Source organism: Neovison vison, chromosome 3, assembly GCF_020171115.1.
Source record: "Neovison vison isolate M4711 chromosome 3, ASM_NN_V1, whole genome shotgun sequence".
Classification (NCBI taxonomy): Eukaryota; Metazoa; Chordata; class Mammalia; order Carnivora; family Mustelidae; genus Neogale; species Neogale vison.
The window spans coordinates 78,510,219-78,526,106 of record NC_058093.1 but is presented as its reverse complement, the minus strand read 5'-3'; the positions used below and the strand labels follow the sequence as shown (position 1 = coordinate 78,526,106).

Below are 15,888 nucleotides of genomic sequence, written 5' to 3'. Positions count from 1 at the left end.
AAAGGATAAGGCTACTGAAAGTGCTATCTGCAGAAGAGCTCATTTCGTAGGAACTGACCTAAAAGTTCTATCATGATGCAAATGTGGCATAAACTCTGGAAAAAAGCCAATCAGGGCCTAACTCTGCTTGGAAAATAAGCATTGGAGTACTTTAAGGAAAATACATTTAAGTGGATTGATAATATGAGGAAGGTTTCCTAGTTGTAAATCTAAAAAAAAAAAAAATATCTAGGAGAATCCTCATATTCTAAACTGCTTACTAAAACTATTAATTTAAGTAATTTCTTCCCCCCAAAAAGTATGCATGCATGTTCTAACTGGGGAATTAGTCAACTGGTCAATTGAAGACAATTTTAATACTTTTTAAAAATTCTTCATACAAAGGAGAGATGCTGTATGTGTTTCTTAAATAAACTACATTATGTAAGTCCTTAAAAACAAACAAACAACAGAATTCAATGAAGACCTACAAGTACTTATGCCAAGCAGGAATCTGCCTGCCACCTATGGTCTCATATTAACTAAAAATTGATGTTGGACTCAAGATTCTGAAACTAAGTTTTTATTACTTGAGCTCTAGCACAATGTAAGGGTCTGTAGCCTTAACTAGGATAATGTCTTCCCTGATCAAATCCAAAATGATTACACTGATAACCTCCATGCTGGAAGTGCTATTCAAATTGGCCCCCTTGGTGATAATTCTGGCTCCCCCTTCCTTCCCAACCTCTTTCTGGCCTCCACATCTACCTTGGCTTCTACAACCACTTCTCCCTCCACGACCACTGCCTCAGTCACCATGGTGACCACCATCTTTGTATCTACTGTCCTGCTGGTATCCACTACCCCAGTATCCACTTTTTATGTATGTAGATGTTTGGAAGTCACCATAACCATCACCTTGATAGCTACCACAGCAGCCACCACCATGATAGCCACCTGGCAGGAAACCCGAATCTCGATGACCACCATCTTGGTAGCCACCCCTCCTTTTCCATTCTCTCCATCCATCCATCCAGCCTCCTTGATGCTTATTTTCTCTCCCTCCCCCTAGCTTTCATGGTCATAGCCACCACGTCCACCTCTCCCTCCTCTTTGTTCATGACCTCCTCGACCTTCATATGAGGAATGTTCATAACCACCTCTCCTTTTTGTTGGCCTCCTGCTTGTTGTTGGGGGCCGTCTTACCTTTTCTGCCATGGTGGCATCTCTGGAGGTAGAGGTCCAATTTCATTGGGTCTACCTCCTCTGTCAGGCACCCTACCCAACAACATCTTATTGATGGCCAAGGCAGTCTTTTCTTTTATAGAGTTACTGCTTGTCCTTAAAATCTTTGATGAGTCTTGTCTTATAGCCAAAACATGGGAACAGAAATAATACTTTTAGGAGATAGGACTGAGCATTTCAGCTGGTAAACCTTTGCTATTTTTTCTATCTGACTCTTAGCTCTGTCAGACCAACCAAAAGACTGGACAGTGACATCTAAGCCTTTTAATAGCAGCCTTCTCAGAACTTCATGTTCATTAGCTATGGCCTGGTTAACTGCTTCTTTGTTTTCCCAGTGGGCTGGTCTCATTGGTGTCTTCAATAAAGGCTTTCCACATGGTTAAGTGGAACCTTTGCTAATGTCTCCTTTAATTTTTTTCAATTCCACTGAAGAACTGGAACATAGTTATATTGGCTGGAGGATTGGACATTCCTAGAGCAATACATATGCCTTTCAACTCTTGAAAGACCTCATGACTACCTCCTTCTTGAGCTTTCTTTCTTTCTTTCTTTTTAAATTACTTTAAAAAAGATTTTTATTTATTTGACAGATAGAGATCTCAAGTAGGCAGAGAGGCAGGCAGAGAGAGAGGAGGAAGCAGGTTCCCTGCTGAGCAGAGATCCTGAAGCAGGGTAGGATCCCAGGGTCCTGAGATCAGGACCTGAGCCGAAGGCAGAGGCTTTAACCCACTGAGCCACCCAGGAGGCCCAGCTTTTTTTCTTTTTTGAGGAGTATTTGTACAGAGAATTCTGGCAGCTTCTAGTTCTGAGACGAGGAGTGTGAGCAAAAGGAGGCAGTTCTGAATGAGAAGGCACATGGTCACATCCTCGGATGTCAGTGAAAGATAAGGACAGTTCATCTCCCCTAGTAGCCCGTTCACTTCAAGCTGGAATTCTTCATTTTCACTCATTAGTTACTTACACATTTTCCTCTAGTTTATAGAGCACTCTTAATTCAGACACCAGCCAAGCACGGTTTGGTAAACTTGGGGGAACTGGCTCCAGCAGGGAGTGCCTGAGACAGAGAGCATCATCTTTCAACAATGGACCCTTGTTACCTAGATCTTCGAATGACTCCAAGATGTTAGTCTCTATGAGGTTACACTCCATCCTACTGTGGTATTCAAATATTCTAGTCATCAGGTTCCCCTCTTCTCCTGCAACACATGCACTCATATGTGCACTGCCTTCCTGCAACAAATATTTTTAAAAAATACTTACTGTGTGCCAAATCCTTGGGGCAGAATAGTAAAAACAAAACTGTCTTAACTAAAAATACAGTTTAACTAGACTTATCTAGGTTTTCTGCCCTACACACAGACAGCTTCATCTAAAGAGAAAGACTCCTAATGGTGGGCCCTTCTGTGTTTATACACTCTGATCCTAATATGTGTCTTCTTGCTGGCTAAAACTGATTAAATGAGAGAAGGAATTAAACTTGCAGGGAGCTAGTCTGATAACTTGAAAATGGTGGGCTGTTTTTACCAGATTTTTCTCATAAATTAGAAGAGAGGCTGAAGGTTGTAGTGGCTACTTAAGCTGGTAGTCTTACGGAGTAGGGATTGGAAGAGCCATTTCTGGGCTTCCTGTGCTTCCAGATTATGAGGGAGGAGAGTGTCGGAAAAAGCTGATCAGGTGAAGGAATGGCATGGAGGTGCAGAAGAAATCAAAGAAGCATCACAGGATGAAGATGAGAAAACATCCAAACTCTCTTTTTTTACCTGAATTGATTTGACAAAATTTATATTTCTTACAAATTCCCAGTGCAGAGAAGATTCTCAGTAAATATTTGTTGAATGAATAAATGTACAGGGCATTGTGTCCTAAAGGCTTGGTGTATACAGGAAGCAGATATGATCCCTGACATCATGGAGTTTACAGTATAGAAGGAGACAGATTTTACACATTTGGTCTTGATGGTAATATAAGTGTTAACTCTCATCATCTGATGCAGGAGGAAGATATTAAATAATGACTATTCAACATTGTAGTGTCAAAACTAAACAGAGGCTCGGGTAAGAGTTTCAGTGTTATTGCTTATGACCAATGGATATGTGAATGCATTAGAAAATTGGTATGGTATCATTAGCAAAAAAATAAATAAATGGCCCTTAACTGGAATTCAACTTTTGCCAGATTTTTTTTCCTCCATCCTTCTTCCTACTTCCTCCTTATTTCCTCCCTTTCTTTCTTTTTGAAATCTGACTACAGTGTTGTGCTAGTGCACATATTTTAATCTGGTGCAGGGCATGCATAACAAAATAAGTGAAAAGCAGTAGATGTTAGAGCATATAATTTATTTCAATGACAAAACATCAATAAATCATTTTGTCAAGTTGCACTGTAACATTCAAATTCTGTCTCTGTTATGTCTAATTGGCTAAGCATTTGCAATTCTGAACTTTACAGAATGGGGCAAAAATATATTAATTTATAACAATAGATCATTGACTTGTCAGATGTACCTTTCCTAATTCATACTTTGTCTCTTTATCTGAAAAAAAAAATGCCTTCCTCAAATATGTACTATTTATAGGTCATTATAAAAGAGTATTGCACAATAGGATTACTATTACGTACTAAAAGATAATACATTTAATCTTACTGGCATGTAGAGATCACATGTGAAAACTTTTTTTATCTTTGTTGACTTTTTAGCAGAAAAGATTTGGAAACCCTTTTGTCACTGACAAAAACTGAGCTGCGGTAGCTGTTTTATAGGTCAATTTTAACAATGGATAAAAAAGTTTTTGTTGAAGCCCATTTATTAATACATAATGGGCTACATGTAGCCTCAAGACAAATGCATATTTTTCTCATATCAAAAGACTCTCCAGATTTTTGCTAACATCCAAAGATATTTAAAAGAGATCTGTGTTCTTCTCCCTTCCTCCTACCCCGTCCTGCTCCCCCCTCCCCTTCTGTCCTATGCTGTGAAATAGTACTGCAATCCTCTGAGCTTTGGGAGTTTTTTAGGTAAAAGGAATTTTTCATGATGTAATTGATATTATAACTACTCAGCTGGACGTGAGCTTTTAAGGGCCAAGTCCATTGCTGATTTGTTTGCATTCCCTACTCCAAATAAAAGAATTCAAAGGCATGAAGAGTCTATTGTGAAAAATGCATGAATAATGCAAAAGGCATCCTGAAGTGGGATATCAGTAAGGTTCCAATGCAGCTATGGCTTTCTAATAAAATCATGAAAAATTTCTAAAATGAGAAAAGTCAAACCATCTCAATTTTGTTGACACAGCTATAGATGAGTGTATGAGGGAAATCTTTCTCTGAAATATCTGGGCTTTTTCCTGTGAAGTCTGTCCCCTATAGCCCACTACAGCTTTGCAGAGATATAGTTAACATGTAACATTATATAAGTTTAAGGTGTACAGTGTGTAGTTCTGATGCACTTACATAATGTACAAGGATTACTACCATAACATTAACTATCATGGCCATCAAGTCACATGATTTCCATTTCCTTTTTGTGGTGAGAACATTTAAGTTCTACTTTTATAGCAACTTTCAAGTATCTAATAGAGTAGTACTAACTATAAGCATTATGCTGTACACGAGATCCCCATATTATGAGTGGAAGTTTGTACCTTTTGACCCCATATCCCCCATTTCTCCCACCCTCCCTCCCCTGGTAGCCACCACTCTACTCTACTTTGCCTTTTTATAGATTCCACATTTAAGTCATATCACACTGTATATGTCTTTCTTTGATATATTTCACTTAGCATAATGCCCTCAAGTTTTATCCATGTAACATAAAGGGCAGGACTTCCTTTGTCATGGCTGAATAATATTCTGTCTCTGTGTATATACATCTCCTCAGTCCCCCCACCCCCACACAAATACCATGTGCAAATTGATGATTTTCCATAGCAGTATACTTTGATTCCCTTCTCTTTACCTTCTGTGAATCTACTGTAGATTTTCATTTCATGGTTATCATGTGGCTTACATAAAACATTATAGAGATATAATAGTCTATTTCACACCGATAAAATAACTTTGTTTTTTGTTTTAAAATATTTTATTTATTTATTTATTTGACCGAGAGAGAGAGAGATAGTGAGAGAGATAGTGAGAGAGGGAGAAGCCGGCTTCCTGCTGAGCAGGGAGCCTGATGTGGGGCTCAATCCCAGGACCCCAGGATCATGACTAGAGCCAAAGGCAGATGCTTAATGATTGAGCCACCCTTATAAGTTAACTTTGATTGCTACAAAAGCTCTACATTTTTACTCTCTTTATTTGTTGTCATAATTTTTATCTTTTTATATTGTGTATCCATTAACAAATCATTGTAACCATACATTTTTTAATCCATTGGTCCTTTAACCTTTATACTACAGTTACAGAGTTAACATACCATAATATTACAGTGCTAGAGTATTCCAAATATGACTATGCTTACTTTAACCAGTGTTGTATATTTTCTATGTTTTTATATTTCTGATTAGCATCCTTTTATTTCAGCTTGAAGAATTCCTTTCAGCATTTCTTATAAGACAGATCTATTGGTAATGAACTCCCTTGGCTTCTGTTTTCTAAGGAAAATCTTTATCTCATTTTCATTTCCTAAGTACAGTTTTACTGGGTAAACTGTTCTTGGTTGGGAGCTTGTATCTTTCAGCACTGTGATTATTTCATTCTATTCTCTCCTGGCCTGTAAGGTCTATGCTGAGAAATCTGATGTTACCTGAGGGAAGTTCCTCATATGAGAGAATATTTTTTTTTCTTTTTGCTGCTTTAAAAATTCTCTTTTTAAGAGAGGAGAAAAATGGTGGAGGAGTAGAGGTCCCTATTTTAACCAGTTCCCTGAATTGAGCTGGATATCTACCAGACCACTCTGCATACCTATGAAATCAGCCTGAGATGTAAGAAGATATATCTGGATCTCTACAAACAGAATTTTCAGTGGTTGGTCTTGAGGTATGAAGCAGGAAGCTGTGATTCTGCATGCAGATAGAAGATAAACAGAAGGGAGAGGGAGCCTCCATGATCTTGTACTGGGAAGGCAGAAACCTCTTGCACTGGGGACATGGCACAGACTTGCAGACTGGTAGCAAAGGGGAAGGGATTTCAGGGCAGCCCCCCAGACTGAAACCTGGAGCTACGGGGGCACTCGTGCTATCTGGGGGTGGCTTATGGTTTTAAAAACACAAAGGACAGAGATGTGCCCAACGCCAGGGGTAAGGACTGGGAATGCTGCTGTGGGGTGCACAACCCAGGACACTGTGGTTTTTAGCAGCACAGACAGAAATGGAGACAGTGTGGCCTGGAGAGCTTAGTGAAGAGCAGACTGTGATCTCTGTGTTCTGAGACAGAGGTTTGGATACAGTCACTTCTGCTCTGACTCTCAGAATAGATGCAGAAAGCCACCAGGGAAAGCTGCCAGAGAAGAAAAGCCCCCAAACACCAGTTTTCACTGAGTCCATTCCCTCCCAACATTGGGCAAGGCAAATCTGCCCAAACAGGGTTGTCTGAGAAACAGTGCAACAGGCCCCTCCACCACAAGACCAGCTGGAAGAACAAGAGGCTGACAATGCTAAGGTCTCTATAAAACAGGTGCATCTAGCTTGGGCTATGGTCAATACTTTGGACTCTGTACATTCCCTCAACCCTCCCCCACCCCCAACAGAATGACTAAGAGGAGGAATCCCCAACAAAGGAAAGAACCAGAGAATGTGCCTTCTGCCACAGAACTGACGGATATGGATATAAGCAAGATGTCAGAAGTAGACCTCAGAGTAACAAATCAAGGTGATATCTAGGCTTGAGAAAAATATTAATGACAGTATAGAATCTCTAAGGGCAGAAATGAGATCTCATCAAGCCAAACTTAAAAATTCTATGAATGAAATGCCATCTAAGCTGGATACTCTGACTGCCAGGGTAAACGAGGCAGAAGAATGAATTAGTAAGCTGGAGGACAAGATGATAGAAAAAAAGGAAACCAAGGTGGCATGGGAAAAACAAATTAAAACCCAAGGAATCAAACAGAGAGATTAGTGACTCAATGAAATGTTCCAATATCTGAATTATTGGGAAGCCCTGAGGGGGGTGGAGAGAGAGAGGTCTAGAAGATATATTTGAGCAAATCATAGCTGAGAACTTCCCTAAAATGGGAACAGAAACAAGCATTTGTGTCCAAGAGGCAGAGAGAACCCCACCCAAGATCAATAAGAACAGACTGATGCCACAACATATAAATAGTACAATTTACAAATCTTAGATGCAAGGAAACAATCTTGAAAGCAGCAAGAGGGAAGAGATTTCTTATACACAGATGGAGGAACATTAGAATAATGTCAGACCTGTCCACAGAGACCTGGCAAGTCAGAAAGGCTGGCAAGGCATATTCAGGGCACTAAATGAGAAGAACATGCAGCCAAAGATACCTTATGCAGCAAGGCTGTCATACAGAATGGATGATGAGACAAGTAGCAGAAACTGAAAGAATACGTGACCACCAAACCCTGCAAGAAATATTAAATGGGTGTTCTATAAGAAGAGAAGGACCTGAAGAGTGATATAGAACAGAAATTTACAGAGACAATCTATAGAAACAAGGACTTCACAGGCAACATGATGACAATAAAATCATATCTTTCAATAATCACTCTCAATGTTAATAGCCTAAATGCTCCCATGAAATGGCACAGGGCTGCAGACTGGATAAGAAGACATGACCCATCCACATGCTGTCTACAAGAGACTCACTTTGAACCTAAAAATACATCCAGACTGAAAGTGAAGGGATGGAGAACAATTTTTCATGCCAGTGGACCTCAAAAGAAATGTGGGATAGCAATTCTTTTTTTTAATTCTTTTTTTTAAAAAAGATTTTATTTATTTATTTGACAGAGAGAGATCACAAGTAGGCAGAGAGGCAGGCAGAGAGGGGGGGGGGAGCAGGCTCCCTGCTGAGCAGAGAGCCTGATGCAGGACTCAATCTCAGGACCCTGAGATCATGACCTGAGCTGAAGGCAGCGGCTTAACCCACTGAGCCATCCAGGCGTCTTGGGGTAGCAATTCTTATACCAGACAAATTAGATTTTTAGCTAAGGACTGTAGTTAGAGATACAGAAGGACACTATTTCATTCTTAAAGAGTCTATCCAACAAGAGTATCTAACAATTGTAAATATCTATGCCCCCAACAGAGGAGCAGCCAACTACATAAGACAATGGTTAACCAAAATAGATATATTGATAATAATATGTTAATAGTGAGAGACCTCAACACTCTACTCTTGTCAATAGACAGATCATCTAAGCAGAAAATCAACGAAGAAACAAGAGCTTTGGATGATACACTGGGCCAGATGGACCTCATAGATATATACAGAACATTCCACTCTAAAACGGAGAATACTCATTTTTCTTGAGCGCATATGGAACTTTCTCCAGAATAGACCACACACTGGGTCACAAATTTGGTCTCAATTGATACCAAAAGATTGAGATTTTTCCCAGCATATTCACATACCATAATGATTTGAAACTGGAACTCAATTACAAGAAAAAATTTGTAAGAAATTCAAACACTTGGAAGCTAAAGATCATCAAACTTAAGAATGTTTGGGTCAACCAGAAAATCAAAGAAGAACTTAAAGAATTCATGGAAACCAATGAGAACAAAAACACATCAGTCCAGAACTTATGGGATACTGCAAAGGTAGTCCCAAGGGAGAAGTACATAGCCATCCAAGCCCCACTCAGAAAAATAGAAAAATCCTGAATACACAAATTAATTTTACAATTTAAAGAATTGGAGAAAGATAAAGCCTAAGCCATGCACAAGAAGAGAAATAATTAAGATTAGAGCAGAGATCATTAAATTAGAAACCAGAAATACAGTAGAGCAGATCAATGAAACTGGAAGCTGGTTCTTTGAAAGAATTAATAAGATCGATAAACCACTGGCCAGATTTATCCAAAAGAAAAGAGAAAGGTCCCAAATTAACAAAATTATGAATGAAAGGGGAGATATCACAACTAATACCAAAGAAATAGAAACAACTATTAGAAATTATTATCAACAGCTATATGCCAATAAATTAAGCAATCTAAAAGAAGTGGATGCCTTTCTGGAAAATTATAAACTATCAAGACTGAAGCAAGAAGAAATTGACAACCTGAATAAACCAACAACCAGTAACGAGGTAGAAGCAGTGATCAAAAACCTCCCCCAAAACAAGAGTCCAGGACCTGATGGTTGTCCAGGGGAATTCTACAAAACATTCAAAGAAGAAATAATACATATTCTTTTGAAGCTGTTTAAAAAAATAGAAATAGAAGGAAAACTTCCAAACTCACTATATGAGGCCAGCATTACCTTGATCCCCAAAACAGGCAAAGAACCCATCATAAAGGAGAATTACAGACCAATATCCTGATGAGTATGGATGCCAAAATTCTCAACGAGATCCTAGCTAATAGGATCCAAGAGTACATTAAAGGGATTATTCATCACAACCAGGTGGGTTTTATCCCTGGAGTGCAAGGGTGGTTCAACATTCACAAATCAATTAGTGTGATAGAACACATTAATAAGAGAAGAGACAAGAACCATATGGTCCTCTCAACTGATGCAGAAAAAGCATTTGACAGTATACAGCATCCTTTCCTGATTAAAACTCTTCAGAGTGTAAGGTTAGAGGGAACATTCCTCAGTTTCATAAAAACCATCTATGAAAAGCCCACAGTAATATCATTCTCAATGGGGAAAAGCTGAGAGTCTTCCCCTTAAGATCAGGAACACGACAAGGACACTCACACATACCACCATTTTTCAACATAGTACTAGAAGTCCTAGCAACAGCAATCAGAGAACAAAAAGAAATAAAAGATATTCAAATTGGCAAAGAAGAAGTCAAACTCTCTCTCTTTGCAGATGACGTGATACTTTATGTGGAAAACCTAAAAGACTCTACCCTCAAATTACTAGAACTCATACAGCAATTCAGTAGTGCGGTAGGATACAACATCAATGCACAGAAATCAGTTGCTTTCCTATACACTAACAATCTAACTCTATAAAGAGAAATTAGGGAATCAATTCCATTTACAGTAGCACCAAAAACCATACGATACCTTGGAATAAACCTAACCGAGAGGTAAAAGATCTATATTCTAGAAATGACAGAACACTTATGAAAGAAATTGAAGAATAAGCAAAAAGATGGAAAAACATTCCATGGTCATGGATCAAAGGATACACATTGTACACATTGTTAAAATGACCATGCTGTCCAGGGCAATCTATACTTTCTATGCCATCCTGATCAAAATGCCAATGGCATTTTTCAAAGACCTGGAGAAAAAAATCCTTAAATTTGTGTGGAACCAGAAAAGACCCTGCATTTCCAAGGAAATGTTGAAAAAGAAAAACAAAGCTGGGGGCATCACATTGCCTGATTTCAAACTATATTACAAACTGTGATCACCAAGACAACATGGTAATGGCACAAAAAACAGATACAGATCAGTGGAACAGAAAAGAGAGCCCAGATATGGACCCTGAACTCTATGGTCAAATAATTTTCAACAAAGCAGAAAAAATATCCAATGGAAAAAAGACAGTCTCTTCAATAAATGGTGCTGGGAAAATTAGACAGCTATATACAGAAGAATGAAACTCGACCATCCCATACACAAAGATATTCTCTAAATGGATGAAAGACCTCAATGTGAGACAGGAATCCATCAAAGTCCTAGAGGAGAACTTAGACAGTAATCTCTTTGACATTAGCCACAGCAGCTTCTTTCAAGACATGTCTCCAAAGGCAAGGGGAAAAAAAGTGAAAATGAACTTTTGGGACTTCATCTTGGTAAAAAGTTTCTGTACAGCAAAGGAAACAGTCAACAAAACAAAGAGGCAACCCATAGAATGGGAGAAGATATTTGCAAATGGCACTACAGATAAAGGGCTGATATCCAAGATCTACAAAGAACTTCTCAAACTCAATACCCAAAACACAAATAAGTCAAAAAATGGCGGAAGACATGAACAGACACTTCTCGAAAGAAGACGTACAAATGGCAAACAGACACATGAAAAAAATGTTTGTCATCATTAGTCATCAGGGAAATTCAAATCAAAACCACCTTGAGATACCACCTTACATGAGTTAGAAAGGCATAAATTGACAAGGCAAGAAACATCAGATGTTGAAGAGGTTGTGGAGATAAGGGAACCCTCTTACACTGTTGGTGGGAATACAAGTAGGTGTAGCCACTTTTGAACACAATGTGGAGTTTGCTCAAAACATTAAAAATAGAGCTACCCTACGAATGAACAATTACAATACTGAGTATTTACCCAAAATATACAGATGTAGTGAAAAGAAGGGCCATATACACCTCAATGTTCATAGCACCAATGTCCAAAATAGCCAAACCATGGAAGGAGATGAGATGCCTTTCAACAGACAAATGGATAAAGAAGTTGTGGTCTGTATATACAATGGAATATTACTCAGCCATCAGAAAGGACGAATACCCCATTTGCATCAACATGGATGGAACTGAGGGAGATTGTGCTAAATGAAATAAGTTAAGCAGGGAAAGACAATTATCATATAGTTTCACTTATTTGTGGAGCATAAGGAATAGCATGGAGGACATTAGGAGAAGGAAGGGAAAAATGAAGGGGGGAAATTGGAAGGAGGGATGAACCATGAGATACTATGGACTCTGGGAAACAAACTGAGGGCTTTAGAGGGGAGGGGTGGGGGGATGGGTGAGCCTGGTGATGAGTATTAAGAAGGGCACATATTGCACGAAGCACTGGGTGTCATATGCAAAAAATGAATCATGGACTGCTACATCAAAAACTGATGATGTACTGTATGGTGACAAACATAACATAATAAAATAAATAAATAAATAATATTTAAAAGGAAAAAATAAAATTGTCTTTTTGCCTTTCATTTTAGAAAATTTTATTACAGTGTGCCTTGGAGAAGATCATTTTAGATTGAAATTTTTAGGATAACCACTAGCTTCATGAATTCAAAATGTCCAAATCTTTCCCTAGACTGGGAAAGTTCTCAGCCATTCTTTCTTTAAATAAGCTTTCTACCCCATTCTCTCTCTCTTCCCCTTCTGGGACTCCAGGCGTGTACACTGTTTCTCTTACTGGTATCCCGTAAGTGCTGTCAGCTTTCTTCATTCCTTTTTCTTTTTGGTTTTTGACTGGATAATTCCACTTGGCCTGTCTTCTAGCTTGCTGATTCTCCTGCTTGGTTAAGTCTGTTATTGAAGTTGTCTGTTGAATTCTTCAGTTCAATATTTGTATATTTCTTAAGCTCCAATATTTGTTTGGTTTATTCTTATGTTTCCTATTGCTTTATTGACCTCATTTTGTTCTTGCATTTGTTTACCTGATATTGTCATATAATTTATCTGTGTTCTCTTGTACCTTTCTGAGCCTCTTTGAAACAACTATTTTAAATTCTTTGTCAGACAATTCCTAGGTATTCATTTCTTTGAGGACAGTTACTTAAGGTTTACCATATTTCTTTAGTATAGTCATGATTCGCTGATACTTCATGAACCCTGTAGCCTTGAGTAGGTGTCTGTGCCTTTGAGAACAAGTTACCTCTTCTGGACTTTATGGATTGACTTCAGTCATGAAACACAATGTCCTGTTACCCTGGGTCTAGTCATATAGGGCACAAGGTGTGGGGTCATGTGGCAGCAGTGGATACAGGAGTGCATGATGTCCCTTTGGCTTAGGCTGCTGGAGCACACAGTATGAACACCCATGTGGTCCTTGGTCAGCACTGTGGGGAATACAGTGGCTATAGGGACTGTTGGGATTCTTAGCAGAACCTTCAGGTCCAGTAGCTCGTGACCTGGGCAGGCAGTGATGGTGGCTGAAACCACTGGTGTGTGCACACTTGGGTATGGATCCCACAGCAGGCGCCTGTGTAGTGGCTGGGACCAGGTGCAGCCACACACATTGTGGGGCGGGGGTGGGGGGTAGTGGGACTGGCCAACTAGGGGCTCTTTGGTAGCTATGGGGATCCTGGCTGCTGGCAGGCTCTCCCATGGCTGCACAGTTTGTCGCAGGTCCGCATGCAGCAGTGGAGACTGGTGACAGGTGTCAGGGTAGCGGCACACAAATACGCAGCTGGAGGGGCTGGCCCCTGTGCCTGCTAGGCTATGGAGCTCAGCCGCAGGATTCCATGCTGGCATCTTACGCTCATGCCTCCACATATATTGGGTTTGATTGCAGCTCCTGAGCTCTGGACTGGGTGAGGGAGGAGGCAGCAGGGACAGATGCGGGAGGCTGGTGTCCACAGACGAAAAGTAGTGGTGGTGAACCGAGCAGAAGGCGCTGCATCATTTTCATCAGAATCTTCCGGCTTTGTCTATAGAGCAAGTCACCATGGCCTAGGATTGCCCCTGCTGCATGGTGACTGTCCGTATCCCCTGCTCTTCCTCCTTGTTCCTTGCTGTCTTTATATGTCTCTGCTTTGCCACTTTCTGGGTGCAGTGAAACTGAAGTGAGACTTTCAGGGGGAACTAGAAGGCTGGGGATGTTGGTCACTGACCTTCGTTTTCCTTCCCTGGTGAGGGAGCTCTTTCTAGATGGGAAGTTCTCTCTTTACACTGAGCAGTGCTGGCCTGTAAGATGGGTTGAGACAGGCAAAATGAAGCTGTCTTCCTTTGCTTCTTGTGCGGTTTTTCTCGGATTTTTTGTTTCGCTGTGCTGCTTAACTTCAAATGGACCCCAGGGCTCTCCCAGTGTTGTTTTATTCTTGGATAGCTAATTGTTGCTCTTTGTGGGGGGATGAGGCTAGGTTTCATCTATCACCATTTTGATGATGTCACTCCTGCCATTAAAGAAAAAATCCCCATCAACTGCAGTCTGTTCTCTAAATGAAAAAGTAGGTGTTTTTCAGCATAAATGTTTGAAGAATTTGAGGGAAATGGAAAAAAAAATTATCAAAATGGGTGACTTTCTTGGTTCCAAATCATGATGATGGCCACTCCATTGATGACTTAACCTTTTGAAGTTTAAAGTGTCAAAATTTGGATTTCACTTATGTTTTTATAGATTAAGATTTTAGGTTTCAGTTTTTTTAGATTTGTCTATTTATAGCAGATTATATTAAAATATATTAACTAAATAATGAAGTCATTAATTTATTGCCATTTCTCAGTTTTATTACTATATTTTACCCTGTCCCATGAATTCACCCTTTTCCTGTGTATTTGAATTCTCCATTGCCTGAGGCTTGGTGGGGTGCAGAGTCTACTTCGTACCCTAGAGGTCCACTCTCTTAGCCTCCCTTGTGCTTTTTGTGGGGTATGTGACTCAGGCTCATCTTGTCAGATGCAACTACTGCGGGTTTGAATTGGGGGTTAGGGATGTAAGACAGTAAGGATACAAAGCACTCCTGCTGGCAGTAGGGCTGTTCATACCCTTATCCTACATACCAGCCCAGTAGAGACAACACTATTAACAGTGGTGTTTACTACCTAGTGGCTGAATTCCTGAGAACAAACTTTCTCATTAGAACTCTACAGTCTTTTATAGTTTAGTCTTCACTAAATCCCTTCTCCCCTTCCACCCTATGCCAGCAGGCGTGTTTACATGTGTCTGAACACCAAACATGACAGAATATGTGGTCTTTGACCAGAAAGCTATTTTGCCTTTATATACCCCAATTGCTGGAAATGGAAAATGAGGAAAGTGTTTTTTTCTTAGGAGTAACCAAAAAGCTCATTTTGAATCTCATCTCATGGTGGGCTCCCTCCTTTATTCTTAGCACCCCCAATCAAATTCAAAATGAAGCATTGGAGACTCTCTGTTTCTAATCAAATTAATTTGTATTTTGATGCTCTGTACTGTTAATATATTCTCAGGGAAAATTTAAAAGTCATTTTTCACTTAAACAGATAAACAAAACAGCAACATGTATATGTAAGAAAAGGCAATAAGCTCAAGTGTTCATCAATAGAGGAGTGGATAAACAAAATGTAGCATATCCAGACAATGGAATATTACTCAGCCTTAAAAAGGAAGGAAAATTTGATCTATGCTACAACATGGATGAAACTTCAAGACATGCTAAGTGAAATGAACCGGTCATGAAAGGCTGTGTATTGTATGATTTCTTTCACATGAGATTCCTAGAATAGTCAGTCTCATAGAAACAGAAAGTAAAATGTTGGTTGTCAGGGGCTGGCAGGGAAAGGGGAGTGGGGAGTGAGTGCTTCTTGGGAACAGAAGTGAGGAAGATGAAAATGTTCTGGAAATGGATGGTGTTGATTGTTGTACAACAATATGAACGTACTTAAGACTACAGAAATGTACAGAAAAATGCTTGAAATGGTAAATTTTTATTATATTTATTTTACCATGATAAAAAAAAAAAGTAAAAAATGCTCTCCAGAAGTAACCGCTGTTTTTTTTTCTTGTGTATTCCTCCAGGAATTTCCCTATGCATATATATATATATACCTATTGTGTATGTGTATATATACCTAAAAATGTGTGTGTGTATTTTAACATAAAGTGCTCTGTATGCATCTTTCTTTGCTTATTCTATCTTGGACATACTTCCAGATCAAAACATATAGATGTACTCTATTCCTTTAG

General features: G+C 39.4%; 1 pseudogene; it reads right to left on the bottom strand.

Annotated features, from left to right (window-relative positions):
* Positions 1 to 602: 602 nt before the first annotated feature.
* Positions 603 to 2,373, bottom strand: LOC122901858 (annotated as a pseudogene).
* Between the last annotated feature and the right edge of the window lie 13,515 nt (positions 2,374 to 15,888).